Here is a 27,762-nt window from a genome sequence, read left to right on the forward strand (position 1 = left end):
GGGCTCGAAACTGACGGCAGGTCACCGATAAGCACGCTTTCAATTTGCTCGTACACATCTCGATGGGTAGTCGAGCAAGCCACCCCTATAAGCCACTGTTTCAGTGAACCAGCACTGCACAAATCTCTCCCCAGGCCGCCTATAGACCCGACCTCTTCGACTGCTGCACTGCAAACACAGTCTGCATTCATCGGAGAACAAAACTCGCCTCCATTACTCGCCTTCCCATCAAAATAAGTGCGAGCTAATTGAAAGCGTACTAGTCGGTGACTTGCCGTCAGTTTCGAGCCTGTGGCAGACCTTTTTGGAGTCAAATTCTATTGCTCATATCTTAGACGAACTGTCCACTCGCTAACAGCTATCCTACAAACATTTCTGGGCTCTTGCTGGACGTCGATATCAGTCAAATAACGATTTCATAGAGAGTTTGACATGAAAAGACGGTCATCCCTCTGCGATGTGCACCGGCGCTGTTCAGAACTTGGTCTCGGGATAAAGCCACCAGTCACCTGAAAGCGTCTTAAAACTTTAGAAACCCAAGACTGGCTTATGTGGAGCTGACGTGCGATAGCCCGCTGGCTGAGCCCTTCTTGCAATAGTGCAACGATTTGTGCTGCTTCTGAAGGTGTAGAATCCCAGGTAAAGTGTCAAAAGAAGCGGAGATGTGTAAGGATCAACGTGTGAAAGCAAAAATCCGAAAACACGTGCTTTTATAGGGGGTAAATAGGCCGCAACTCGCGACGTATCAAACAGTTGATACATGTCTTTTTCCTTACTTCTTTACATCAGCCGGGATATCTTTTTAAATACTGGTGTGATTTAAATTAATTTGGTATCAATTTAAAGTTAAAAGTTTAATCTTTAAAATGGTGCCACTTTTTTTGTTACTAACAAATTCGTTAGTTCACAAGATCGCGTGGAAACAACTTCATGTAAGTGATTCCATACTTTTGCTCGCAAGTGTAGTTTGTTTATTTTTTACAAAATTTTGTTCCTTATAAACATAGTACTCAGTTAGTAGTACCTCTAGTTCGCTAGTCACTCCTTTGTGTAAGCAGTAGCCTAACTATTTTTTCAGTGAAAATCCTCGTTGGGACCCATGTTTCCCTACTTTAATTTACATGATAGCTCCCTAGCTAGAATTCGTGGAAAATCTATCAGCGTTTACTTCTGAAACCTTTTCCAGGAATATTTGCTGATCTGTTTTGACTACTCAACCTATCTATTTGATTTACATAAAGCCCCCGCCCGTAGTATATCTGTATTGACGAGCGAGTGGGGCCGGGGGATTGGTGACAAAATACATTTATATGTGACGTAATACTCTTGAGATACTGGTATTTTGAAAGTGAAAAATACTGGGCGTTAAAATGTGTGATGAGTTGGTTTCGTAGTATTTGCTGTTATGCTCATTAAATATTTGACCCAAGGAGATGTTTGTTATAACAGTCTAATATTTATATTTATCTTTCTGAAAATAGAGATAGTAAGAAAAGGAGTTCAGGAGGTTTTAGCATCTTACAGCTCCTCATCGCAAGTGCTTTAGATTATGACGCTGTATTACTTTATAATTCATAAAACAAATAATAAAACAATAACTTTACATAAAGTTAAAATACCTACTTACAAAATTTACTAAGTGCATCTTATATCTTGCCTGCGGTTTCATCTACGAATTAATATCAGCATAAAATCTGAGTAGAAAAAAAACACATAAAATTCATTTAAAGGCTTTTAAAAAGCACTTTTACACCACCACTGCTTCGTGACAATAAATGGGCCAGTGCTGAGAAGAAGTAGCGCAAGAAACTTAGTCACTATTAGTAAGTTCCTTTGAAATCGTAAAACACTTTATCAATGCAAGGATTACACATACCCACATTTACACAATCTCTCAAAAGACAGCCTCTCTTTCAGATAGTAAAATAATGATATGCCTAAACAAGTAACTATCCTTTACCCCGGATTTGCCTAAAATAACACTCTGTCCCCAGTCGCTTCCGCCATAGCTCCATGTCGATATATCCCCGCCATCCACCGAATGCAAATTTGACGCGAGGGATGTTCGGGCGATAAGCGCCGTCATGAACGACTTTCGGCTTATGTTTAATGAATTAATTTAGTGATCCTTGCCTTGCAAATACTGTGTTGCCAGTGTTTGTGGTGATATCGTATATTAAAGGATTTATTTGCTGAGAAAGTGTGGTTTTGCTTACGCTTATTTTATGAAAAGAACACAAGACAACCTTGGCTGGACTAAAAATGTTTCTTCTTCTTCCTCGGTCCCTCACTGATGAGGATCGCGACCACAGATAGTGTTCCTCCACAGACTGCGGTCATAAGCTGTGTGGACCGCACGATGCAAACTCCCGCCCACCGTCTTCCTCACCGCTCACCGCTCGTCTTTTAAAAAATGTTTAATTCACCCAAAAATACATGATGAGCTTGAATAAAGCTTAGTTTAATGGTCCAGTTAAAAGAGAACAGACCAATTACTTAAAGTACATTGAATAACAACAATTATCATCAAAATACATTGTTAAGTTTGAGCTTCAATAACAGCAGGGCAAACCTTTCACATAATGATAAAAATAAATAAAAAGGGCTCTGACAAAACTCAAAAGCTAATGTAATTATTATTTATTTACAGATACGAGTAGGTAAATGAAATTTTCAGCTTTGATTCATACTAAAGATCTTTAGATCTATTTTTTATTAATAAGTTATCACGCGCAGTCAAATAAATCCCACCAAAAACATTCTGTAAAAAACTAGCCAAGTCTCGATGGAGCTGCTTGTTTATCTCTAAAAAGTAATGAAATCTAGACAAAGTCGTGCCAAGTCTATGGTTCCTTACTGCGATTTCTTTATTATTATAGTTAATGTTGTGTGACCTGGCCGTTGAAGGGTGACAAAACCAGGTGCTCCATGACACCATTGCACCAATCTGTCGCCAGAACCGCTACCCATTGACGATGGAAAATTGCCACTTGGAAAACGTTGATTCAACAATAACCAGTCAATTGTAGGCTTTATAAAGCTGCGTATTTCAATAATACTTATGTATGATTATCTTAATAAAGATTGTTCAACGGCCAAGTCACATAACATTAACTATAATAATAAAGAAATCGCAGTAAGGAACCATAGACTTGGCACGACTTTGTCTAGATTTCATTACTTTTTAGAGATAAACAAGCAGCTCCATCGAGACTTGGCTAGTTTTTTACAGAATGTTTTTGGTGGGATTTCACTTATTTTTGTAGAAAGTGGCAAAAATTTGTAACGTCGTCGTTTTATCGATTTTTTTTACGATATTAAACACAAATAAACTCAACGACCTTTAAAATGGACAACGAATCAGAATTGTTTTAATAACATGACCTTAGCGAACCTTACAATATAATAAACGAAATCAACGAAATGCAAATTACTCAACATTCAACTTAATCGACGGGGGGCTCTGGAAAGGAAAAATATCTGGACACCACTTGCTAGTGCTAGCGCCATCTAGCGGTAAGCGATACAGGCGAACACCACGGCAGTATTGATTATGAATGTGGTGTTACTCCAGATCTTCGATTTTCCTAGTTTTTATAGTTTTCCCTTTATGTGGCCATTAAACCCTAACTCTGTACCAAATTTCAGCTCTCTGAGTTTATGGGAAGTACTAGTTCTATTTTGCCCAAGTAACACAAAACAGAATTATAAGAAGCGTACAACAGCATGAACCTACGTGCAGAGCAGTATATGAGCAGCATATGTAGCACTATATCAGCCGTATAAAAGTCTATAAGTGTCTTGTAAGCGCAATTTGGGCCCCAAATAATACGGCTTTGAGCATTATTAAATATTATTAGTGCTGCTAACCAGCGCTTATAATGTTATTGAAGACAGACATTAGTAAAGTTGTTAGACATCATATTCTAATGTAAAAAGCATTTTATTAGATGTTAGTACAGCTTTGAAACAGCTTTCAGAATTACAATGCCAAAGTTACGTTTTATTCTAAGGCTGAACGTTTTATTTTGTTTGTTTGAAAGTATTCGAAAAAACTTATCGCATTTTATTGTCCGATTTGATTATTTTTCGTTTAGAGTATTGCAGTGCAATGGTGTTGTGAGGAGATGTTTTAATGTCTTTATTTAAAATAATTTATCATAAGGTAAGTATCTTTTTTTTTTGTTTCAAGAATGAAAATGAGCTGGGAGTATTAGTCTTATGTGAAAATATATATATGTTTGTGGTTTATAATTCACGCGCCCTCACAGAAATCCTTTTTTTAATAAAATAGGGACAAATTTAGAATCGACATATGACACTTTTTGTGATTTTTTTAACGATTTGATTAATTTTAACTTATAAAATTGCTTCTATCGATACTCCGCTTGTAAGAAAAGGATAATAAGTAGTATTTCATGCATATGTGTATTATAATTTTATTTTCTATGTTAGAGAAAACAGAAAGCAAATGGCGTCAGATAATATTAATGTTTTAAACTTTCAACTAGTGTCTTTTAATGTTGTCAGTCTTATTATAGTAAAAAGAAAATGGTTAAATCATTCAACCTACATATAAAATATCTAAGTGATATCTTTAGCATTACTGTAACACTTTTTAGGTATGTTATAATGTTCATTAGGTTTAAACGTCATAAAAATGGATTGCTTTAGTGTTAATCAGGGTACCGAAACAATAATTTAGAATCCTTTAATCACGTCATGATCCCCTACTCCACGTCTTTCAATTTTATCTGTCTCCAATTAGGTAGGTACCTAGTTTGACAAGTGTTAAGTATAAAATCATTATCACTACAAATGTAATTTGTAATGAAACACGATAAAGCTACCTATCTTATTTTTCGCTCATTGTAATAGTAATAATTTAAAGGAACTTTTTGTAACTAGTTAGTAGTGTTGCTGTAGTCGTTTTTTTAAGGGTATGCGTTATACGGGTAATTATTTAGTTTTCAGGTAACTACTTCTCTATTAAGTCATAAATAAGCTTATTTGTTTTTTTTTTTTCAGATGCCTTTTAAAATAGTGCAAACGACCGAAAGGGATGAAGGAATGTTCTACGGAACTTCTTGACTCACACAACAACCGATTGTACTGTATTTTGTGTATGAGGTGTATCATTTTTTGGAACACGTTTTGCATTTCTTAAACCAAATATAAAGTTTGAATATTCCGTCTTTATCTTTCTCTTTACTCCACCTGTTCTCTTAGGCTGAGTTGCACCACTTAACTTTGACCGTAACTATGACGATAACCGATGTTTTTTGTATGGGGTTTGACAGATTTTTGACGTTTGTTAAAGTAAGTTGGTGCAACTCGGCCTTAAGTCTTTTTCCACTGTTTATTCATGTCAATAACGTGACACGTTCGACATAAATTTTCTAATGAATATACAGGACCTACTAACGCACAAATGAATATAATCATACGGCTCGTGGTTTTATGGCCAAATTATGACCTAAAGTAATAAAATATTTTTTTAATTTATCTAAATAGTGCTAAAAGCTTTAAAGTAACAATAAAATAAGAAGATAACAGAGCTAAAACTTTAGTAAATGTTTGGCTAATGCTGAGCAGTAAATAAGCATAAGAAAAGATCATAAAAATGCGTTCAATCTGTAAAATGTGTTAATATATCTGAATGCACTATAGAATATTTCGACAACGTTTATTTAATGCATTAGGTTTTCTTATTTACTAATATACGGTTTTAACCTTTGTGTTAGTGTAAATGCTGTTAAAGGTGCTGTATATTAAAAGTAATTAATGTTTTAGTATGATTATAAGCCAATTAACTTAATTTTTTTAGACCATATAATAGCTTCATGCATTGTAAATTTTACCGCATTCTACTCAAAAGCATTTAAACTAAGTCAAAACTGATTTAAAGTGATAGTCTGACTTTAAAACGTAAATCAATCTTAACTTCAGTGAATATACAGATTGCGTGTTACTTGGGTGATGATCATCAGTGAGTGAGTGAGTGAGTGTCGTAAATGCGAAACTTTGCTTTCGCTTAACTTCGGAACTAAATGACCTACAGACTTGAAATTTTGGATTTTAAGTATGTGATTATAGCTTACTAGATGACGAAAATTTCTGCTTTCTGGTCTTATCCAGAGGTTCTCAAATAGGGGCCTGAAAATGCGGCGAAATGGTTCCAGTAAAGATGGTACGGCAGTGTTTGCTTCGCGCTCGACTTGGCGGGGGCACTGCCGTGCCCCCAGATATGTATATCAGACCGTTTTTTTCTACGTTAAAACAAGGCATAAAAGATTATTTTGGTATTGTTTTATGAACAGCGGCTTTACAGCAACATTTTCTTAATTCAATCGAGCGAGCGTAAGCCGCTTTAATCTAGCCCTCTATAAATTCGTCATCGTCAATGCAAATTCTGCTTTAAATAGTGCGGCTATAAATATTCAGTGTACATCTCAATTGAGAGAACTTTCAGCAGGCTCTCTCCAGTTAGAAGAGCTTCTTCCCAGTACTGGCCCATTGTATTGTCCTGTTGGTAGAGTTAAAGTTACGCTAGAAAATGTAAAAGTGCTTTTCAAAAGTCTGTTATAATACTTTTATCGTCTTATCGAAAGTAAAAAAATAGAAAATTATCTGGACTCCAAGGTTCAGAGTTCAATTTCCAGTTCACACAAGGAGTGCTAAATCAGTTGTATTTTTCAAGTTTGATTATCTGATAGGAAATTGAATATTATCATGTTTACGCTTGTTCCACAGAGACTAAGCAGTAAATATTCAGATGTTCAACTTAACTACTTAAAACGCAATCAAAATATTACGAGTATGTACATGATTTTTTATTCTTCCTTCTTTTCACTTAGTCTTTGAGTGCAAACGTGAGTGTGGGTCTACCGTAACCATTGTTTAATATGTATTCATACAGAAGCAAATCCCTATTTGTTGTTTTCAGCGCAATGCGTTCAGTATTATCGGGCTTTAAACTACCGTTCCTGCTGCGGATTAAGACGGCTTACAGAATAAAGTATTCGAATACAAAATAATATACTGTTCAGTGTTCAGCAACGCTGTCTCAAAATGGTTTTAATATTTTTGTGAAAGTAGTGAAAAACATAATAATATGAACTATAAACAACCGGGAAAAGAACTCTGAAATACCTATAATTTAACCTTTGATTGAATAAACAAAGGTAGGTACAACCAAAAAGTTAAAACATAATCTTCTAAAGAACTTATTTAATATCAAGTTAAACTGCCCCAAATAACAAAGTTAAGTTTAAAAAGCCAACATAAACTACTAAAACCATTAACGCAACTCTTTCACAAAACTTTGGAAGTTCACAGCAACTTCACAACGAGCTTTTAGTTCAAGGAATCTGACTTGAAAGCTCCAATAGACCGAACAACAATATAACATACTTTATTCTTTAAAAGCGAGCGAAACTCGTTGATCAACTAAGCTGTTTATTGAGAGCTTTCCCGAAAAAGTTTTCCGTTGACCTCATTTTAACTTCAGAGCTTACGAAGGCGTTAAAATAACGAACCGCATCCAACAGGTTGGTTTCCGTTGTCGTCCAAAAAAAGCTCTTATGACAATGAAATAAGATGTTGAAGGATTTCTTCCATGACAACATATTGATTAATCTCTGTACCTTTGGAAATTGATAAAACATGTTGCTTTGCGTACATTTTGTGAATTCTCATGAATAAATCTTGTTTGATAAGAAAAATGGTTGATCTTGAATTTTTGTGGGAAGTTTTTGAGGTACGGAAAAGGTTTTTGCCTTTGAAGATAATTTGCATATAATGAAATACACGCTATAATGATTGAAAAAATACTGAAAAATTTTTGTTTAATTTGACTTGTCTACGAGTTAGACTGGATGATTTTAAAAAATGTGCTGTATAAGACAAAAATTCAACCAAAATATATGAAACTGTTTTTTTTTTTGTTATTTCAGAGTTGGTCCTATAGTGTAAGTTGTTAATAATCATGCGTAGAACATCCTGTAAAAATATCGAGACTGTTAAAAAAATCATCCAATATAATTTGATGTCCAAGATATTGCTTTATATAAACAAACTGCCGCGGCCTCACCTGCATACATTTTTGAAATTGCATGACTAGTGTCATCATCATCATCATTTCAGCCATAGGACATCCACTGCTGAACGGCCTATGTTCAGCAGTGGATGTCCTATGGCTGAAATGATTTCTACAATGGCCGGCATGACTTGTGTATGTGTCTCTAAATATTTAATTCAATATGGACGATCTCAATCTGTCGTCTCTTTACGTCCCCAAGAAAAACGGTTAAGCAACAGTTAATATTTTTCTCAAACACGTACAGACGTTTATTTGCTTGATCGTTTATGGCGTACGTGCGCAAGTTAAATAAATAAATAAAACGCGGGAAAAATGACAATCTAACCTAAAACACGGTCTATAAAATGAACTGGGCAGTGCACGCACGAATTATGTTACATAATGAAAACCTACTGTTATTAGATATAAATTTATTTATTTATTTAAAACTTTAATGCCAAATTAATTTGTAAATTAAAATGCTATTTTAATCTTTAATATACAATAACTCAAAGGTGACTGATTGACTGACATAGTGATCTATCAACGCACAGCCCAAACCACTGGACAGATCGGGCTGAAATTTGGTATGCAGGTAGATGTTATGACGTAGGTATCCGCTAAGAAAGGATTTTACGAAACTCCATCCCTAAGGGGGTAAAACAGGATCCACGCGTACGAAGTCGCGGGCGGCCGCTAGTTTAGATGATAAACTGTAAATATTTCCGCGTTTCCAATTAGTTATGAGCTAGAGTAAATTCTCGTATAATCAGCATTGCGAGTCTTGATTGTTCTCTAAAACTAAGCATAATTTTCCTTCCTAACTATCAACTTAGTTCACATTATAAAGTAGGTATGACATCATACAGTCTGTTGGTTCCCCTCGCAATAGTTTCGAAGTTGTTTCTAATATGACAAGCGAACGTTCCAAAGTTGCGAGTTGCCGCAACTTTAGAAGTGACAAAGGGCAACTTTCAGAACGTACTGGCAACTTTGCGGGAACTTTTACGAAATTATTTCGCTTTGATATTTTATTGGCCTCATTTGTAACTTGAAACTTGTATTGTTTGTTAGAATATTATTATTTTCAGGCCTTAAAAATTTGGGATCCTTCTATTCGTCGTAATGATGTTAATTTTCTCGTTGATTATAATACGTGTAAGAACTAAGTTATCAACTTTGGTGTCCCGGACTATATGGAGCTGTCCATAGGCATCTAACATACCTCAAGCGAACTGGCACGGCTTAATTTAAATTCATTTTATAGACACTAATGTCAGTACATATTTTATGTATCTTTGTCTCTTACAAAAATCAGAACTATTTGTATTTTTAAACAAAAGAAGTCCTAATATTTTTGTGATTTCACGAACGAGAAAGCTAATCTCGTGATAATAAAAATTCTCATCTAAAACCTAAAATCTAAGCATAAAAATCTATTAAAGTAAAATAAAAATTATTATTAAAATTTCTTAGCGAATTGAGTCGCTTCTCAAACGTCCCGAGGTCGATTTTTTTCAAGTTTTTTATTTAAAATTTAAACAGTATCCATTGTTATTGGAATCCAGAAACAAAAGAGAGTCCAGTATCCATTACATGTAAACAGCATAACTTATTCAAGGGAAACGTCAATCGAAATATGTATTAAAAGCAAAAGATGGATTCCGGCTTTCAGGAAGCCATGATAATGGTGCATTGTCTAGGAAAAAGCGATGCATTTTATAGAGACTTCGCCGGAGTACTTGCATTTTGAATTTAATGGGTTCTATTTAAATAATACAAAGGTACAGCAGAGACTTCGATGCTGAATATTTTAGTTCTACTTCGATGAGTAAGTTACTATAAAAATAAATTTCATAACTACAACTTCATAAATGAACTAGTTTGAGTAATGTTTCCTGTTTTGCAACATTTTTCTTTACTGCTCCGTTCCTATTGGCTGTGGGGTGATGTTATAATAGCCTAAGGCCCGTTTTCACCATCAATCCCTAATTTTTAAGTGACCCCTATGGTAATAAATTTTGCAGGAATATTGTTTTCAAAGGAGTCACTTAAAAATTAGGGATTGATGGTGAAAACGGACAAGCATATCTCGATAAATGGGTCATCCAACACAAAAAGAAATCAAATCCGACCTAGTACCTGAGATTAGTGCGTTCAAGAAAACAAACAAACTCTTCAGCTTTATACAATTAGTATAGATATATAGTCATTGGCATCTCTTAGTAAATGGTTGCAAACCAAATTACTGCCCATGTAACGACGCTTGTTTAAGAAAAGCACCAGAGTGCAGTCTATAAAATACTTATATAAATAGCTCCTTGTAATCTTGCCAGAACAGGCACTTAGCTACGAACAAGGCGAAGCCCTACCGACGGTGAAGACCTAGCTTTTGTCATTTAAGCGCGTCTTATGTCAAAGAAAATTAAAAGATAGAACATTTTACTACATCTCTAAATAAGTACTAGAGAGCTAGATAAGACTAGCTCTAGATTTAGTACTCCTGAATTTTCTAAATATTTGTTGGAGTATTTATTTTCAGCTTAATATATGATCCATTAGAAATTTGTATTGAATCAAGTGAGTAAGACCTAGACTCTACAAAATAAGTATAATTTATAAGAAAATAATTTAAATTGAGGAAGCTCACGCTGAAAAGTTATCCTCATACAATTGACCAGAAATGTATTAAGATTAATAAAACAAACCTTCTTTTGTGTTAGAAAAAGATTTCCAAGAAATATTTTCCGTCCTCTACACTTTCTCAGAGCAATAAACTTATCATTTGTCTGAAAGCGGAAGAAGCGAACCAACAAATTGGCAAAATTAACAACCGATACAATCAAAGGCTTCCAAAAGCTTGCGTATTGAAAGTTTCCTGACATTTTCAAGCTCACTAAACTTGTATTTCTTATGGTTCCAAGATCAAAGGGTAGTTGCTACGCTCTAGTGGAGGCGGGCTTATGAATTTTGATGTAATATGTAGTCCTTAACTTTTAATCTAATGGCCCGTTTTGCTTTGGCAAAAACATTTGAAGTTTTATATTGATTCTGAAGGACAGTATTTGATCTTATTTCTGAGAACTATTTGTAGAATATCTATCAATTTTATCAACATCGTCTTCAGTCCATCTAGATACAAAATTGATACAAGTTTGTGCTTTTACAGTAGTCCATGAATCCGGATAAAAATATTAATACAAACTTGCGATTATTCCTATAAAATAAACATTTACGAATTCATTTTAGTGTTGAGCTCCAGCTAGCATTTCATGTTAAAAGATGGTCAGAGAATCTATTTTTGTTTCCAACTCATAGAAAATTATGTATTACCAATATTTTCAGGAATAAAACTTTTAATTTATTATGAAGCCTTCACGGAACCTGCGGCCTGCATACATTAGGTGTAATCTTCGATCAGGATATTTGTTTCGGACCCCTATTAGCGAATCACCGCGCTCAATAGCCTGATAGATAGCCCGATATATAATTCAGTTTGAGCTAGTGATGGGATTCATATAATAATGTTACCTTAGATAAATATATCGATAAAGACATTGTACAAGAAGAACTTTTTCTTATCTTATCTTATCTTACAAGAAAGAAGTGTGAGATATTTTGATCATCCACTTAATTTTTCACACTCACTTTTTGATTCATTTTGTTTCTAGCATAGTGCGGTATGGTAATATGGCTCTATCAGCACCGTATCTACCATATAAAGGGTGATAAATCAGTTATCAAATCTTGTAATATATTATAGCGTATTTCTCTAGTGTGATTTGTGCTCATGAAATTCAGTTCCTCTTTAGTGATACCGTGTCGACAACCCAAAATAGTGTTGTGAGTAGCAACCTATCGATTCCGCCCCTACTCGCGTCCCCACATCGTAATTCAAGAGGTAATCCTCGGACCATTAACCCCAATAATCTAATAGAAAGGGCCAAGTTTAAAACTGCCGTAAATCAGAATCGGTATCTAATCGAGTTCCGAACAATCGAACCGGAATACATCTGATGGATACGTTAATTCCATGCAAATGTAATTTTGGAGCTTTATTCATATATTGGACTAGCTTTTACACGCGACTTTAAACGGTTTTCGTTTAGGTATAGGCTACTAATGCCCGTTTTCACCATCAATTCCATTTTTTTAAGTGACCCCTATGGTAATACATAACAGGAATTTTGTTTTCATAGGGGTCACTTAAAAATTAGGGATTGATGGTGAAACCGGGCATCAGTATCCTATTAAACGCTATACGCGGCTTCAGACGTTGGCGTGAAACGTTTCTATCGATAGTAACCAGTGACGCGACTTGACGCTCTACGCCATCTACGGAGTTTATAGGAGACCACATCCTTAGTAACTATAGCCTATTTCATTCAAGAATAATGTACCATTTTAAAAGTGAAATAATTTTTGAAATCGGCCAAGTAGTTTTTGTGTTTATTCGTCACAAACATACAAAAATGCAAATCTTTACTTTGATTTAGAAACTTAAGAACATTGCAATACAGTAAATCAACAAGACGAGAAAATTACAAGACAAATAACGAATTCTCACTCGTCGTAAGCCATTCTTTGCTAAGCGATTATTTAATTAATTCTAAACGCGGTAAGAAACATTAAGCTAATTTTCGCGACTGCTAAAGCATTCATACTCGTACGCGAGTCGCTCGTTGCCTTTTAGTACCACTCTCTTCCATAATTCATTTTGCATTAGTCCTCTAACTCCAGTCATTGCTAATAACACAGTCTAATAAGAAGAGAAAGCCAAATACAATCTGTAAAATTAACTGAAAAGCTTAATGAAAAATATTCTAAAAAACGTCACAAAAAGTATTTTTTCCTTAGTTTTTTACCCGACTGCGCCCGAAGACGGGTAGTGTTTTTTATTTGGTTCCGTTAACTACCTGTTTCCTTCTTCTTTTTGTTTATGGCGATGAACTTGCGTATTTTCGCCACTGTTTAAGCTAAAACTATTCACTCGTTCAGTAACGGCGAGGTTCGAACCAGCGATCTTCTGATGTCGAGTTGGCCAGTCCGACACCTTCATCTTAGGTTAATTTTATAATCATACAAATTACCAAATGCGTCGGAATTCCACCCATCGCTGGCTGTTCTGTTTTACCCACGGTAATGAGCTTATTGCCACAGCGAATATTTGATGACCGCCCGCCCCCGGTGACTCGCGGTACATGTTTGCGTTTAATAATTGAGCAATAAATCCTGCATTAGCTGTATTGATTAATTACGTGATTAGCATGCTGATGATTTGTTATTATAATTGATGTTTGTTCAAGCATACGAGAACGAGTATTAGGTTTGTTTATATTGACGCAAACTGACGATTTGTATTGACGCTGTTGAAATGATTTATGCATCGTCATTCATGACTGTGTTGAAAGTAAGATTTTCTCTGAAACTGTAAAAATCATCAAGTCAGTGATGTTCTGTATAAAAAAAATCATTCATGGTACATTCATTCGAGTAAAGTGCAGATTAAAAAAAACATGATTTTGTTTGAGTAATGGCTTATCTTATTATCATACTCGTGATTGATGGTAATTAATAGATGGGACACTATGAGTTTCAAGGTTCGATTATGCGTAGTAAAAATAAACATAAAAAGAAAGAATAGACCTACAACATTCCAATCTCTAGCTTTAAATCAGGCCTTGAGTACAAATTCGCAAAACCCACGTTGGGCGCCAATTTTGTGTATGACGTAAGTCGTATAACGGTAATTAGGCAGCTAAAGCTTTAAAAGGTCTCCTTTAATTCAGTTTAGTAATTACAATCGAACATATAAATGCCCTCTTTTCAGGCTCTAATCAACACATTGAATGTTACACTTTTCATCCTGCAAACAGTATAAAATAAAAGTTATTTCAATTAAAAATATCTGATACTTTTTTAATATTCCGTTTGCTTTATCAAACTCAAGTTTTTAATTAATTAAAACATCATCATATTTTCGTAACTTTGTTTTAGAAATGTAATAAGTAATTAGTTGGAAATGTTAATAGAATTTCATCGACGAACTCTGATAATCAAATTAGTAGACAGTTCGTACAAATACCTAAATTTATAATTTTGCTGCCATATTTGCCATGCCACGGCACGTTTCTTATTGCCACGTACTGTTTCTATATAATTTTTGGTTTCATTCCATACCAGATAATAGAATATTGAGTTATATCACAAAAACGTGAAACCTAAAGAGGAACAATCATTCTAATCTACATAAAATTATAATAAAAATAAACTTTTTTAAAAACAAGCTTTTATTCTGAATTTCGAAAGCTTGTATCGCGCATGGAATTTATTCCTCTTTTTCTCTGTTTGCGCTACAAGCTTTCGAAATTCAGAATAAAAGCTTGTTTTTAAAAAAGTTTATTTTTATTATAATTTTATTTTACACTTTTTAGTTATATCTTAATCTCAGGACCCTGGACATTATCTAACAGTAAAGTGCTTGAAAAGACAAATCCAACGAACCCAAACTCGACGAGTTTCCGCCGTTTTGTTTAGGAGTTCTTATGGCCACCTCCCGACTCCATCATCAGACCAGCTCAATGGTACCATAATATTGCATTGTCATCGTACTTACATAAGTATACCAAATTTCAGCTCAATCGGTTGAGGAGAACTGGTCTTAAATTCAGTTGCAAGATTTGTCCCACACATACTAACAAGTGAAGTCAATATAAAGCTTGTAATAAAAAGGTAAAAAATCTTCAACGAATTTTCAAAAGAAAAATCTCCACACTTTCGGTTAGACGCGCCACGTACGACTCCAGTTTGCATTGAAATATAGAAAAAGTTTTAGGGTTGGCAACATTGTAATCTTTTAGAGACTATCCCGAGACAAATTGGCAACCCAGTTAATTTTACTTTAGTACTTAATACTTACAGACAATTTTGTGTTTTTTTATATTTTATCTTTAAGCTCGTTATCTATGTGTCAAATTTTAGGTTGTAACTTTTTGACAACCCTATCGAGGAGTCTACTGAAGTCAAATCAAATTCTATGCTCTTTCGTTTCTTTATAATACAGAATAAGACGTGTTATTCTGTGATTCGTGGGAAATAAAAATCGTGGCACGCCACGGTATGCATAAGTAATTCTTCTGGAATTGGATTTGCTCTGAGCCGCGCTTCGAGTGTTTGTTTTAGCTCGAAAATGGGGAGATATTTAATCCGCATACAATTTTGGAATGATGGGATGAGTTGTGTCGCGAAAAATGTACCCGAAAAGAAGATATTGTTGCAAGAAAAAGAAAATCTCGAGCCAAAAAGCCTCCCCCTTAGCTTTAGCCGTGTCAAAGTTAAGATTTAGCAGGAGCGGGAATATTCCTGGTTCCAGCGTTCTAGGAAAGTTCTTTTTAAATTATAATTGGGGTACGCTTCTGGTACTATTCCCGTATTTAGTATATTCCCAGGAACGGCACATCACTAGGAGAACGAAAAAAAAACGAAAGATTATGAATAAATACCTTCTGGAACAACATTTTAATGAAAACTTATAAATATAATATTTACCAAACGTTGGCAAATTATTGCGCCCCTTCAATATTTCCAGACCACATCAATTGAAAAGTTTTATAATTTAAACGGTTTCGCTGCACAATAAAAAACTTATAATTAGAACGCTCCTACCTAGGCTTGAAACTCGGTTAGAGGTCTCATAATTTCCTCTAATAACTTTCAATTAGGAATGATTAAGGCCAGGCTTACACGGGTAACAAAGTTTATAAGGTACCTAAGGCAGCACTTGGATTAAGATAACAAAATGCTGTCATTGTCAAGATGGTTTCAGTATTATACCTGGTTGGTTGTTTATTGTAAGCATTTATACTCGTACGCAAGAGATTTGACAAATATTTTTCTTTTAATGGTAATTCATTTTGTAATGATTTACATAGTTAGAAATTCACTGCCTGCTGCTGTCTTTCCTGAACACTGCAATCCGGGCCTTTTCAAGGCGAGAGTGAATAGGCACTTACAGGGCAGATATGTACTATCCTGGACTGCATCTCACTTAATAACAGTGCGATTGCGGTCAATTACCTGCCTTGTCATGGATAAAAAAAATGTATTAAATGCGACCACAGATAAAATTATATAATTAATGACCCTAGAGGCTATTAAGGTGGAAGAAAACACTAGATTTTTAATGTCATTCCTAAGAAAAGAGATCCTAAAAAAAAAATAGTTTTTTTGCTAACTGTCCAACCAATACAGAAGTGGTCCGTTTATAGCCGCCTTGTAGACTCCAACAAAAGTACGTTTAAAAATGTTCTAAGACATGATTTATGAACAGCTTAGCTTGAGATTAATGGGCACTGGAGTAAATGCTATTGGTTGTGAAATATAATGAGTTTTTTTGCTGAAAAAATACAGGTATTTCTCACATTAAGAAAAGAGTATTTTGCGCACTCGGGTATTGTTTATATTAAAATATGTAAAAAGTTTTTAATTTCTGGGGCGTATGAAAAGGTAACCCATTATTTTAAGCAATATCCAAACTATTCTAATGAAATACTGGTCTATAAAAGCTTTGAAATATCCACCCCTTAACCAGTTCGCGGCCTATACGTAGACGAAGCGCATTTTTCTTAATTTTCCGTTTCCACTCGCTGAATAATAACGCTTTTAATGGCCCTCACCGTTGTTTTATTATTTTCCAAATGAGATGCCCCACGAATGAGTTTTCTATGTAGATGAGATAGTATTGAAACGTCGCTTAGTTGTTATTTGGGAACTCTAGGTGATAGAAACGTTTTAGTATGATAATGATAGGAATTCATTTTAATAGTTCGTTTAGTCTTCATTTGAATGGAATTAACACGTTGACTGTGCAGAATGTTAGGAATGATAGTTACCTAATTTGCATGGAATTAACACATTGGCTATTTAAAATGTTGAAAACGATAGTAACTATTAGAACACTTTAAAGTTTAATGTATTAAATAAAGATGCTATGAAAGGTAAAATTAGTTTGTACAAAAATAGACGATTATGACATCAGATGGTTTTGAGTTTCAGCTCAAACTTTATTGGCACGTGTCACAACTTTTTATTGGGGTAACCTAATTTAATTCTTTGCCATTTTCCTAAATAAACAAAAAAGGGTTTAGGCACTTTTGTAATAAATTGTTCCGATCACTTCGTATGTATCAATATTTTTAAACGTTTTCTAAATTAAAATCTTTTGTTAATTTGATCGCACTTAAAGTTACCTTACTATAAATCTGATATATCACGGATAAGCGGTATTGTCTTCGTTCGTCAAAAGAAATATAAAGAGCATGTTAACATTTTCTCAGAAAAGCAATTATTTCCTCATCATACTAAGGTCACACTCCTATCTGTCATCACAGAATTCATTCAGAGATCGTCTGTCAGAACCTAGTATATATCCACACAATTCGTTAGTATTTCCCTCGAATACAAAATGTGTCTACCTCACGCGTTAGTGGGGGGGTGTAGACAACCCCCCTTTCCTTGGTGGGGTGTTTCCGAACCCCCTTCCGTCGTGAAGAGGCGAAACATTTGCAGTCTATTCGCTTACGTATCTCAATGGTAGATATGATCATAGGCGCTGTATCTAGGCTTTGCTCGCGAGATTTTATGCCTATTTTTATGGTAGCACTAAAAGGTATTTATGTTATGGGCTTTAAGTTTAATCGTTATTATGACGACTGATATTAAAGTATTATGACTTCATCTTGGTACTAGAGCTATTTCTTGCTTGCAGTGTGGAATAAAATAAGCAATGTCAGAGACATTCCTTAACACAATTTTTGCCGGCAGAAAATAATGTCATTCTTTATCGATGTCTATTAATGTTGTTTGAAATAATTGAAGTACTTTTTTGTGCCTACTTGTATGGGTACATGTTCCAATTTGGCCCATATTTATACGTCAGGCAACAACTTAAATGAGGTGTCACTCACATCGCCTAGCAGTTAGCACCAACTCCAGAAAACGGATAAAACTTTGTTCGGACCGAACAAAAGGTTCGAGATTCTCCCACATCCCCACTTTTTAGCCTTTATTTCGTCTCGGGAGTTCTTATCAAACAGTCTGATACATGCATCCAAGTTTTGGGCGAAATAAGCCGCAAATGCGGCGCGAACGTTTGCCGCAACCCTTTCGTTTTGGAGCGAAGTTGGAGCAAACTGCGGCTGGAAGGATTTTTGGGATGCGATGCGTTGGTGTTGGGATTTTAAAAGTCTGAAGAGTGCTTCATTTAAACACTTTTGCTTTAAGTCGTGGAAATTGACGTATAAATAAAAAATTTTTTTTTTTGGGGTACAGGTCACTTTCTCTTTTTCAGTAATTCCCTTAATATTGAGGATCGTTGGTCCAACCATCCAACACTTGGCCACCCTCTTAATGAACGTACGCAAATATCCATCTTAATTTTCTCTTGGCTCACTAGATTGGCCATCCAAGTGGCCCTTAGAGGCCAAATAGAGGTAATAAATTTCAAGCGATGTCGCCGGTGAAGAAGTGTCTTTCTGAATTTAATGTTAAGTAATTTATGCTGCATAATGAATTGCAGTGGATTTGAAAATTAAAAGCAGTTTGCAGTCGCGTTTCGCTTAAAAGGTTTTTCTTTGACGACGACAAAGTAAATTAAGATTTACTTTAAAAGTTTATCAGCGCAAAAATGCACTTGTTCTCGTTGCAGCAGGCATCTTAAAAAAGTCTAATCACGTTCAAGATCTTAACTCTTAAGTCAGTGTTACGAAACAGTACTAATAATGTCAGTATCATCTCGCCGAAATATTACTAGGATATTAGAGATACTGTTGCCTCGTGTTTTGCTTCCAACAATGCAGCTTATGCTGTTCGTTTCTACTGTAGAACGGGATTTTTGAAGAATTAATGGCGTTTGAGGATATTTTTCTTCTCCACCAACTTAATCAAAGTAGGTAATGCCTGATTCTTAATTCGCGTTAAAACATTTTTTTACCTAATTTTGACACCTACTCGTACGTAAAATACGAGAATTTTGCATTTTACCCTTCTTCAAAAGAACTATTTTCTTACTCATCTACGATAGGTACTTATTCGTCAGTAGGTAAAACTTTATCTATCGCTTGAAAAGGGATATAATTGACTCCATTGTCATTCCCATCCGGTAAGCGTTAAAATAAGCTCAAAAGTGACAATATGATAAAATATGAATAAGAGTACCTACTTATTTTGGAAGAACAGGAATCTGAATTTAAGTTTTAAAGAGATACTTATTCTTTTTTGGTCCATTCTACATAATATACGGTTCACTTAAAAAAGTAAATTTTCGATCACACGATAAAAATGACGTGCTAACACTGCCATTCTCGTGCAGATTATTATCGGCGGCAGTGGAAACAATCGGGCGCCACATTAGACGGCAGCTTAATATCGGCGCGCAGGAAGCCCGAACGTGTCGTATAATGCCGGCTGCCTTTTAGCGGCTACGTAAGACTTGCGATAGTATGAGTATTCTAATCTGAATTTAGGGGCCCTGAATAGTTTTTTAAGGCTCGCTTTTATAATAATCCCACCATAGATCGCATCTGCACATATTACGATCTATGGTGGATCTTGCCCAGAAAATTCCTGTTCTCTCATGGCTTAATGACTATCTAGATAGAGTTAAAGATATATCAGATAGTCTTTTTTCTCCATACATTTTATTAGTTTTAAACCTGAATGTTAAATAATTAAAAAATTGTGTGCGATGCTCTTAATTCGTTTCCATTCATCTTCACGACATATTAAACGGGATATTGGATTCAATTCTCGTAAAAAAAAAATAAGCAAAAATTTCAACTTCAAATGCGGGGTTCTCTTTTGTTACTATGTATTTATTATTTAAGGATTCTTTAGGTTTACACGAATGACCCATTAGATTTCCAGTCATACTAATCTTTTTTTAATCGTAGACGAAAAACCCCATTACCGAAACACCAAAAAATATGTGAGTGATAATAGTGATAAGTAGTTAATGACTATATGAAAATGTTAGCTTGTGTGTGCCAGCCCACGGAGACGGCATTGTTGTTCAAAGGCGGACCACCGGTGGCTATGGGACCACTCGGCTCTAGCAAGATTAGGAACCAAGCTTCGGCGATGAAGGGCCTACAACTGAACCCTAAGGAAGCCCGGAGGCTAAGCGAGGACTCCTCACACCCGTCATCCCCAACAGAAATACATTCGACCGGGAGCCTATTAAATCTTAGGAAAATAGAAAAGAAAGCGAAATCAACGAAGATTCTCGTCAACCCAGTCTGTTCTGATAGCGTTGGAACGAGTGACGATAGTAACCCAACGAAAACCAAAAAGTGGAATGGGAAGAAAAAGCGACTAAAGTCAGATGACAAACTTAAGCCCGATTCAAAATACTCCACGGTGGATTCAATAAAACGTGTCGCCGCTAAAGAAGATAAAACATCAATATCCTGCTTCAAAATCAAATGTTCAGATGACAAATCCCGATCCGACGATGACAAAAAGTCGGGAAGAGAGAACTGCAGTAATGAAAACGCTAGCAATCTGATTAGTGCTGAGAGACCTGACCTTATTAATCATTCTAGGAAGAACAGCCGGGAGATATTGGTGGATGAAGGCACGATGACTGACGAGTCCACTTTGAGGGGCGATCAGCAAGTGAAAGGAAAGACTGATATTGTAGCGGTTAAAGATTACAAGGTGAGTGGAGTAGACGTAGACACAAACAACACTTTCTTATTTATTTTAATTACACTATGATAATGCATAAATACGACGCAAATTAAGGTTCTTAAACATTATTTTTATAATATGTTTAAGAACAGTTATTTTGACACACACTTGTCGCTCACGAACTAGAATTACATTTTCAAACAAACCATGTGTGTGAATTGATATTGTTACAGAGGTATATCAATGAAGTACTAACATTTTAAAAGAAGAGGTAAACATTTTAGTGCAATATGATAGATTTGGAAATGATAGCAACCCACAAATTCTCTAAAGAATGTGTACTTAAAAAGTTTCACAAAAATATGAAGTTATTTTGAGGTTTCTAAAAATACTTCTATCCGCAATTTCCATTCGTTTCAAGGTCACATCGGCCCGATAACTCAATTGTGGGCTGGATTCCTCATTAACCCGATCGGAATCGTCCCGAGCGGTCTCTATGCTAATGAGGCTCCGCTCCCGAGAGCCTCGCGAGTGGATTGCGTTTTGGAATAGATTGTGCCACCGCTAAGATATTTTGATAGCTTGTGCTAAGATATTTAAAATCAAAATCAAAATTATCTTTAATTAAGGAGGTTAAGGAGCCTATACATGTCTCATTTTTTTTTGCCCTACCAGCGCTTCGAGACAAACATTTGGCAAGTGCTGAGAAGAAGCGCCGCAACAAACTCAGTCACCAATGTCTGCCGGTTTAAAAATATATATTTTGGTAGGAAACTGTCCTTTGGATAGTGATCCGTCGGGATATCTGCTTTAAAATCTTTCAAGTTGATCAATAAAGCAAGTATTATATACTAATATTGAGGGCGAAGCATTTTACTTATTTGTAGCTATCCTATTCCGCAGGGATTTTTTTGGTACAACCGACCAACTTACTTTAATTATAACAAACGTCAAAAGTCTGTCAAACTTCATTCAAAATACCCGTTAAAATTATTTATAGTGGTGCAACTCAGCCTTAGACATCAATTCTAGTGCAAAATGCTTCAGTATTTAGCTTGAAATGCTATAGTCTGTACATTAGTAGAATGCCCGAATTTCAGCAAACCTATTCATAACCAAATAGAGCATAATTGCGGCTAGCGATATCGTCAGACAAATATTCGATTATTCCAAATCGGAACGTTCGTTAATACTGAATCGGAACACCATTGTCCCGATCATCTGCGATTAATGTCCGTGTATGGGCATAAAACACAAATTGGTAGTAGGATCTGGAATACTCGTATTAATTTATTGTGTTATCTTGGTATGACGAATTTTGGATAATAATTGTCATGAAAATCCAACGAAAAAAAGCACTGGCAAAAACCTATTTTCAAATTAGATTCAATCATTATCAAATTGGTATACCTATCTACCTACCTTTTATGTCAAAAGCGATTGTCCCGTAAATTTTGCACAGCAAAGAGTAACTGCGACCTCACTTTTCATTAACTAAATTATTTACTATTGATTTCAAAGCTATTAAAAGTCTTGTTTTATTAAAAACGAAGGCTTTGTTTTCATGGCTTGAATTTTGTTAAGCCGCGATAACTTATTTGTCAGAGGAATACTTATGTTCAAAAACCGTTAATTGAAAAATTTTTAATGAAAAAAAAAAACACAAAACTCATTTATTTTTGCAAATAGGCTTTTAAAAAGCACTTTTACACGTCCCAGTATTAACCCTACCACTGCTTCGGGACAATAAATGGGCCAGTGCTGAGAAGAAGCAGCGCAAGAAACTCAGTCACTATTGTCAGCCTCCTTTTCATCTTGGTGAATTTTCAATGGTCCTACTGTATCTTTTCGTATTTTACCAACACTCGCCATGTGGTATTATTGCGGCTTCAATATCACTACAGTACACGCGCCCCTTTTCTTACACCAATACACGCGCGGCCTACTCTGGTAAGCCAATTTAAAATCACTGTTAATCAGTTTGTAAGCAATTAATGAATAAAATTACAATGTAAATAATATAAGTGTTTATTATAGTTATTTTATAATCAAAGTTTCTTTAAATAACTATTTGGGATCAAACATTATAAACAGATTTAAAAGTTGTAAATTTTTGGGCCAAAATTGCACTCTGAAATCCATGTTAACAAAAACAAAATATACTGGAAAAATGTGATTTATTTTTTATCTGTCATAGTATTCAACACTTTCTACTGCCTGGTAATCGTGGTAAATCAATTAGTTGCAAGTCTTCCATAATTTTTTTGATGAGTGATTTCGGGCTTTTGACTAGACCCGCAGTTTTGACGGCCAATTTTAGAAAAGTGCGCAGGCGCTAGCAACCCAAGCTTTACTGGCTTATTGACAAATTTAGTAAACGAGGCTTTCCTGGAATGCCAGCTCTCTGGCGCAAGTTTAAAAAAAGTTATAGCGTAAAATGTTACCCTGGTCTACTATAGTAGGCCGCGCGTGTACTCTAGTGATATAGGGCTTAGGCCTCTCATGCACGCTCGAGATGATGTAGAGATAGCAAAATCATATCTCTGCTTTTATTCTATTTCCATTATATTTTTGGTATGTTATGCTATTAGAGAATTTAATGTAGATTGTTTTGTTGATGAGAATAGCACCTAGAGTAGCTAAAATAAAAACACAAGTTATATTGTACTTTTTTGCAATTAAGTTTATATTAAAATATGCGTAGATAACATTTAGATTTTTGTTACGAGTGTGTTGGCATTTATCTGTCATTAATATGCTATCACTGAAAATGTAAATGACTTAGTATTTTAGTCATGTCCAGCTTCACATTATTATTACGAATTCTACGATTTAAATTGTATTCAATAAAAATCACTCTTGATACAAAGATACGAACGATTTGTACTTTGTCGAAAGAATCAAATTTTTCCGTATCATTGAAATCAATGAAACAGAATTCGTGTTTTCTCCAACCCAATTCGAAGGCGCGAAAACCCACAGGTTTGTGGTTCATTGGTATTCCAGCGGTGTCGCCGATAATTTTAATAATTTGCATAATTTCGAACGAATTCGCTAATATCCATCAGGGACACTGCCACATTACGCTCGGCGATCGCTCGTAAAATGGTTGACAAGGGCGAAAGGGATAGAATGGCAACATTCATTTGATCGTTAATATTACAGCATTCTTACACTTGCCTCTTTGTATATTATAGAAATATGTAAACTTGTCAGAAAAAATTGTCATGAATATTCCCAAGCCAAAGATCTCTATCCTCAGGAAAGAAACCTTAAACATAGAAATAGACTAGTTCCACCTTTCACCAAATTACATCTAGTTAGCTCAGGAACCTATCATAATGATGTCGATAAGAATATATAACATGATAGGTACCTAAGGAAATAAAAGGCATTGAAAATGATCATTTGTTTTATAATAAATTAAAAGAATGGCTAGGTACTAAGTAAATGTTTCTACACTCTAAAAGAGTTATTTGATGTCAACTCTAGATAAATAAATATATCTAAGCAATTGTCTGTAAAATTGTTATTTTGATAATTTAGATTTAAATATTTTTATGTATAATAACTGGTACCTACAATGTTGCAATGCCCTTACAGGGCCATGTTTCGGGACTGTATTATTATTTAAGATCCAAATGTACCAACATGATGAAATAAACATTTATGACTATGACTATGACTATTTTGACGACCTACAGAAATATTTTTCTAGAGATCGTTTCATCCACGATGACGCGCCCTACCACTTTTTGGTCGAGGGAAGCGCGGGGTGCGGGGAGTTTGATCTGAGCAATCCGAGCGTCATTATTGTAGTGTGCGTGTGCACTCATGGATATTTTTATCCGATTGCAACGCTGTTAAAACACACACTACAATAATGACGATCGGATTGCTTGATTGATCAACCAAAAAGTGGTGGGGCGCGTCTTCGTGGATGAAACAATCTATACTGTGGGTGGTTGTTTCTGTTGTATAACAATATTATTGAGGTAAATACAGCGGTATATAAGCCCTCGTGGGCGTCTAACATGGTTCAATTGTTCCGAAGTTTATATCATAACTGAACTGAGGGTTTACGCCCGTATTCACAATCATTACTATGAGGTCTCACAGTGCGCGTGGACGCACAGGGTGACACACGAACCAATCACAGAGCTCTATTCAACTCTGTGCGTTCGATTTGCTGCTTCACTTAAGCAAGTATCGTTTGTGAATACGGGCGTTAATCTTGTAGCGATGTCTCATTAGAATTTTCTGTCTGTTTTTTTCAAGCGCAGACTTTCATTTAATCAATTTAACTTTGTAACAAAATAGACTAACAGTACAGTTCCGTAACATCCCCCATAAAGTCTACGTTTTTTCCAGTGCAATAAAATTCCTCGTGGAAAATACTGGCTGATTCAAACGTTTGACCAGTCCCACCCGGCACTCGGTGCGAACTCAGCCGCGGCATGGTATCCGAATAACTGACTTTAAGTCACAAGTGGGTTCAGTCACTATGTTTTTAAGCTGCATTTTGGTCTTTACTTTTCAAAAATTGTCCAGATTTTTGGGTGGAAATTAAACGACTTTGATGAATAAAAAAGCTTGGTCTGTGTATTTTAGAATCTAAGAAAATGAATCTACAATTACTATTAGACCTTGAGGAAAAACGAGGTTTCTGTACTCAGAAAACTCTATTGTTCTTGTTTATTTTTATATTTTCTATTCCAGTCGCATCAGCTTTACGTAATAGGCTCGCTGAGGAACGTCGTCAAAATTGAATTATCGTTTTTGACGCGTTTGCCTCGAAATTAATTATTTTCAGAGGACAAACTGGCACAAAAAGTGGCTGTCTTCCCCACCGAATGCTATTCAGGCGCCTGTCAAAAAACTAATGCGTTTTTTCTCTCGGCTTGTCTGACTTAATTGGCTGTATTTAGTATAATTAATAAAAGGCTTTGGGATAAACAACTCCTTGTTTGACGACGTCCTAGTAATAATATTAGTTCTCTGAATTGATAATAATACATATGTTTTCCATTCCGTTTTTGTGAGTTTTAACATTCAGCAAGTTGACTGTCTTACGCTGAAGTAATATGTTTCATAAATTAATGAGTTATCTCAGATCATAGAAAGAGAATAGATATGAAGTCGCGCGTAACTACAACGAGAACCAGTGTCCCCACATTTCCCCCACCACAGCTCCCACACACACATTCAACTGTGTAAAAACAAAGCGACTGAGAGTCTACGACAACATGTGCAACCGACTTAAAAGTGCTGTGATTGGCCAGAAGGCGTGCCTTATGGCCAATCAATGGCCGCGTGACGTGACGCACACTTTGAAAACTAGTGAGAGAACAAAGATAAAATGAAGTCGACAAGATATCGATACTTTAAATCGCTAGGGGCAAGGCTCGAAACTGGTTTCACAAAATGCTTATGTATGAAAACCTTTTTATTATTATACGTTATTATTAACTACTATCACGCATTTACTTTTTAACCGCTTGAGTCCCAGACGGCATTAATTAATGTCATAACAATTGATTATCTATTGTGTCTAGATTCGCGGGCCTTGAAGGATTAATTATGGCGATCTGCGTACCGCATATGTTTATCAAAAATAATGCCTATATTAGGCTTTCAACTAGCTCTTATAGTAATTACATAGTTGACAGTTACTAATTACTTCTACTGTTATTATTTTTTTTTTAAATCTTATAATCGCAAGTAACACATAATTTTTTTATGTAAAATTACAAAATAGAAAATTATAATTTACTTCTATTTATCGATAATAGGAAACCGCATTAGGACACGAGCACGGCACTATGTTACGACCGGCACATGCGGCCGTACTGTGTATTTTCACACGACAGTGGATATCGGAAGAAATTAAATACATCGCGCAGTAGTTGAGCATGACATAAAGTGGTTGCTAACTAAATCGTCAATGTACAAGTGTGTTAGAATTTTTATCACCACTGATTTCGATATCGCAGTAACTGTTACGGCACTGAATTCGTTCGTAAAAATGTTAAGTTTTTTTTATTTATAACCAAAATACCAATGGATTTGCAATACTTACATGTAGTAAATGACTCCATTGTTCCTGTAGTTCTTCGTTTCACTTGTTTTATTGCACGTAACGACGCATTATCCAAAAAATTCGGAGAACATTTCCTTAGTACGACTGAATCGCGACTAACCTAGCTACGCGGCCGATGTTCGTTTCTGGGCATATCGCGGAGACACGCGCCACGCCCCCGTTTCACATCTATTCCCTTCTATGATCTGAGGTTATTATCATTCATTATTGTACGAGTATACCCAGATCCATAAAAAATACTTATGTAGGACATCCATCCAAATGCACGACTCTTAACTTACCTAATGGTTTATATTTTCACAGCAAACACAAATAATTACAGCAAAGATGTAAACCCGATTGTCCTCTTTCAATGTGTGTTCTAATAAATCTCTTTCTTTTTGTTACAGGTGAGTAATTTTATCAAAAATGTATCCAGCATGAAAGGTAGGCGTCCATTATTATTCCTCAAATGCTGTTTAACTTACATAAACTTTAAAGGTAAGAGCGTTACCTTTTACCTTAAAATATTTGGCGGAAGTGCTCCAACTCATGAAATAGACAAGTTCTATTATGTTCTTTAAGCACAGTTTTGAACTTAACTTATCAAAGTTAAATTGCAAAGTTTGAAAAATAGAAAAGTTTTTAGTAATGCAGTAATCGTTCGATAGGAATAATATCGATAATTCCAGATACTAAATTATCTAAGAGTATTCCTTACTTCAAATAGAATGCTGCAAATTTAATAGGATTTTGCTTTTTGATCCCCTAGGAGCATTACGATCTAAGTTTAACTACAATTATTCGTGTACGAAACTCGTAACTATGATAATTAAAATTAACCTCGATTTTAATCGTATAACATAATTACCTTTACATTATTGTTTTGGTAGCAAAGTTAAAGTAAAGACAATCA

At 35.2% G+C, this 27,762-nt stretch overlaps 1 protein-coding gene and 1 long non-coding RNA gene across 3 annotated transcripts in view; both read left to right on the plus strand.

The window, feature by feature from the left end:
* LOC135078361 (apoptosis-stimulating of p53 protein 2) overlaps positions 1 to 27,762 on the plus strand; it is a 449,764-nt gene that overhangs the window by 303,345 nt on the left and 118,657 nt on the right. The window lies entirely within an intron of this gene.
* Positions 3,710 to 5,191, plus strand: LOC135077918 (uncharacterized). Of its 2 annotated transcripts, none has more exons than XR_010258547.1 (2): positions 3,710 to 4,165; positions 5,029 to 5,191. It is a non-coding gene; the product is annotated as an uncharacterized LOC135077918 (long non-coding RNA). The 2 variants fall into 2 exon arrangements; XR_010258546.1 differs by lacking the exon at positions 3,710 to 4,165 and adding an exon at positions 4,567 to 4,940.

Source organism: Ostrinia nubilalis, chromosome 14, assembly GCF_963855985.1.
Source record: "Ostrinia nubilalis chromosome 14, ilOstNubi1.1, whole genome shotgun sequence".
Classification (NCBI taxonomy): Eukaryota; Metazoa; Arthropoda; class Insecta; order Lepidoptera; family Crambidae; genus Ostrinia; species Ostrinia nubilalis.